A 4,032-nucleotide genomic window follows, 5' to 3' on the forward strand; every position below is an offset into this window, starting at 1 on the left:
TGGCCACAACCGTCGGCCAGACAGGAGGTTTCCTTTGTCCCTGACCTCACTTTCCAGCAAAATTCAGACTCTGTTATAACTGTGCTCTGAACTTAAAAAGGAGCAGGTTAGTCAGGAGTCACAGGAAATTTACTCTCTGGGAAACAATCTTGCCAACGCCATGAAGAAATCCTGATGAATTTCAAAGGATAGTTCTGACTAGAGGGGCCTCGAGGGAATGAGGAAGAAGGGTCAGACTCATTTCTGATACAGAACCATCAAGAAAGCAAGTTCGGGGCTGCCGGCTTCAGCTCCCGTAGGTCCGCACGGCTGCATTTCCACCTGTTCCTGCCTACATCCTGCAGAGCTTCAGCGGGAAGTTCTCTGTGATGAGGTGCTCAGGGTGAAGCAGCACAACAATGTTAACCTCGAACTCCACTTTGAAGTTGGTGGTCTCCAGTGTCGGACAGGTGAAGAGCTGGGGGAAGACCATGTATATGGGGACAGAGAGGCCCCGACACACGTCCCCATTGGCTATCTGAATGTTCTGAATTTCTGTGGCATCACGGGCGTACCCTTCTGCACAGCCACAGGTCTCCACGTGCACCAGCTGCAGCTCGATGCTTTTGATGGTGGCCTCCGAGCTCTCCACCACCAGCTCTCCCGTTAGTGGGTGTGTGATAACACAGCTGGTTGAGTTGAGATGTCCTCTGATGAGAAATTTGGGGAGCAAGGCTCTCTCTTTGACATTCTGTAAGGTTTCAGGTGTGACAGTGAAGTCCACGGGAATGGGGGTCAGTTTCCCCTTCTAAGGAGCAGAGTGAATGATGAATTCACAGGTCTTAGTCAAGTCCTTGGCCAGCAGGGACCGCCTCATGTCACAGCACAGGGTATACTTAGTGAGGATCCGACGAGGTAACGTGTGATAAGCCAAGGCCTGGCACACAGCAGCTCTGGGTAAAATGGCAGCTGTTTTGTAGTAAGGATGAGAAAACACAGGCAGCAGGACTGCAAACCCCTGGACGGTATCTAGACTTCACAGGCCAACCTGGGAGATGTGGGTCAGCCCCCAACTCGCTCTCACTCGCTGGGTTCTCTGCATGGGCAGCACTGCACTGGGTGCCAGGGCAAGGGCAGAGCTGTGCCCCACATGGGGAAGAGAAGAGATGCTAGTGACAGTGCTCAGAGTCCTGGAGCTCAGGCCCCCAGGGCATCTCAAAATGAGCTCTTCATACCTTAACCTGAATGTTGACAAACACGCTGTGATAAGTCTCATACAGAACTCTTACCCTTCACGTGCAGAGGAAATTCAAAAGGAATTTCTGTTTTGCCACTGGGAAATTTTCCTGGTTTCTCCATTTCGATGGTACTGTTGATAATCTGGATGGGCTTAACAGAATTATAGAATGCTTCAAACACACCCACACTCTTGGCGCTGAGTTGGAGGTTCACGGCCCCTTCCACTGTCAAGGAGACTCCCTGGTGCTGGACCGAATCCTTCCCAGATACGACCACCACCCCAGAGAGCATTTCCCTGGTGTGATAAACCTTGTTCGCTCTTTTAACCTTAATGCCCAGGGCGGTCCCCATCTCGAATACTCCGTTTCGGGAAACACTTCCGGCCACGCGTGACCCAAGGGAAAGGAGGGCACCCCGTAGATGCTATCTTGTTCACCACTTTTATCACACAGTTTGTTTGCCAGATTACTGAAGGGGAAGCTAAGGAAGAGATCTGGTCATCTGTTAATTACTTACTCTTCATTTCTACTTCTTTAATCTATGGAAATAACCAACAGGTTAGGCAAGATACTGTTTGATCAAAAGATTTAAAAAGTATGCTAGGGCCAGAAATGAGTAGAGCATGCGGGCGTCTGATTTAAAAGTGAGTTAACATTGTAAAGTAATTATACCCCAATAAAGATGTTAAAAAAAAAAAAAGTGAGTTAAAATGTAGCTTTGCTAAATTAACAAGAAACGAGATTTTCTGCTGAGGACGGCTTCCTGAAAAGAATTGCTTACAACTGCACCCCCCCAGGCCCCTGTCAGACATCATTTCATTTCTATGGGATTAGGGACAAAGGTCCACCTTCTGTAGCTTCATGCTGAGAAAGGGCATTGAGGTCTTATAGTGAACATTATCGACATGGGTTTGAAGCATCTCTCTGCTGACAGCTTTAGTTGCTCATTTACATATAAGGGCAGAACAAGCTACAATTATTTTGATGCCCACAAATATGTAGATTATTATGAGCAATAGTGTTAATCCCATTCTCTTAAGGCCAGTTCTTGGAATTGTGCTAGCCATATATTCAGTACTGCTCAAGATGGCGCAGCTTATGTCATGGTTGCAGTCTGGTCATCATGAAGTTAGCTTTTCCCATCTTGTGCCCATTATAGTACCCATAAAATACTCAGAAATGTGCATCAGATACTGAATCTGTGACTTTATTGTCTTAATCATTAACTGCTTGAACCTGCTATTTTGGGACGCCTGGGAGACTTCAGCTTTTCTACAAACAAGAGGCAGAGGACCTGGAGGAACATTTGTATTTGGTGAGGGGTGGTGGGGGTGGCAGAGAGTTCTATTCAGTTCCACCTCAACAGAGATCTGTGAGAAACCAGAGCAATCCAGAGAGTGAAAATGCTTTAAAGGGATAAAATGATGGCTATTCAAAGTTATATTGTTATAATTATTATTTCTATTAATAATAATGATAGTAGGGCTTAGGACCAATAAATTTGTGAGATAAAATTTCTTTTTACTCCTCCTTTTCCTTTCTTTAATGATGCTCCTAGAAGCTTTGGGGAGATTAATGCATGTAATTCCTGTTGAGGAAGCCCAAAGGGCTAGACATCCTGTCCCTTCCCACTGGCATGTTTCCAGTGACACTTACTAGGCTTTTCTTTTCCTATTGCACTTCTTCATAGCCCACCAATCTTGAGTTCCATTCTGAGAAGTTCTTCTCTCTCATTATTGGCAAAGCCTATTCAACCTAAACGAAGTACGTTTCCTTCCTAAATAGCCCATGTGTGAAAAGAATGGGTCTGGAATACTGCAGAGAAACAAACATGCTGCCATCACACCTATCCATATTCTAACTGTCACACGAGATGAAGGAAGAGGTCCACCACCTCTGTGGAGTCCCCACCACTGGAGTGTTTTCATACATACCTGAAACCTTACCTTGCTTATCCTCTCTGAGGATCCACTTTGTGTTGGACACTTTTTTAAACACTTCATAGGATCATCTTTGATTTTCAAACACACACACTCAAGTGAAGAGATGAGATGAACGAGGCTAGAGAAGGTTAAATTTCTTGGCCAGCTTCAAAACCATAGAGGAACAGGGAATCAGCCCCAGGTGAGCCTGATTCCAAAGCACAAACTTGTGTTTTTTTCCCACATTACCATGAATTTTCAGGTTCTTCATTGTACTCTCCAGTAGATTCTAGGCAGCAGGAAGAAATGAGTTTACCTGATTTGTAACTTCAGTGCCTGGCACAGTGTTGGAATTAGTATCGGTTAATAATTAACATGCATTGCCCATTTCAGATATATTTATCATTTTGTCATCCTTTCTAAGATCTTGAGGGCAATATCTTGCCTTATACTCCTCTCAGCAGCCAGACTGCTCCAATATATTACAGATGTGTTGTTTATTTCTCCTCACCTTGTCACCTGATGAGTGACAGGCAAAATCATGAGTTCAGTGACTGTATGTAGAAAAGATTATTTTGCCAGAGATTAAACACCTAACCCCAGTCAGCCAATGAATGTCTGACAATGGATGGCTCCATATCATACTATTCTGAAAAAAGAGTGAAGTGGGTGTCCCAATGAATGTTGTTCTTTGCATACAAAGGATGGTACCTCATACTGAGGGCTTCCCTTCAATTTGTTCTAAATAATTTCCTTCACACGTCAAACAAGGCAACCTGTTCTTTTATGTTTCTTGTTGAAAGCCAGTTTATCCACACAGTGAGGAAAGAAGAGGAAGTCAGGAGTTTCTGGATGGTGTTTACATTTTCTCCTGACATATTTTGTTCTGAAAT

The 4,032-nt window shown here is 44.5% G+C and overlaps 1 pseudogene across 1 annotated transcript; it reads right to left on the reverse strand.

Annotated features, from left to right (window-relative positions):
* Positions 1 to 238: 238 nt before the first annotated feature.
* On the reverse strand, positions 239 to 1,569 carry LOC309830605 (vacuolar protein sorting-associated protein 26C-like; annotated as a pseudogene). The gene is made up of 2 exons: positions 1,215 to 1,569; positions 239 to 787 (listed from the first exon to the last, which is right to left on the reverse strand). The product of its transcript is annotated as a vacuolar protein sorting-associated protein 26C-like (transcript).
* Between the last annotated feature and the right edge of the window lie 2,463 nt (positions 1,570 to 4,032).

This window comes from Grampus griseus, assembly GCF_964374135.1.
Source record: "Grampus griseus genome assembly, chromosome: 12".
NCBI lineage: Eukaryota > Metazoa > Chordata > Mammalia > Artiodactyla > Delphinidae > Grampus > Grampus griseus.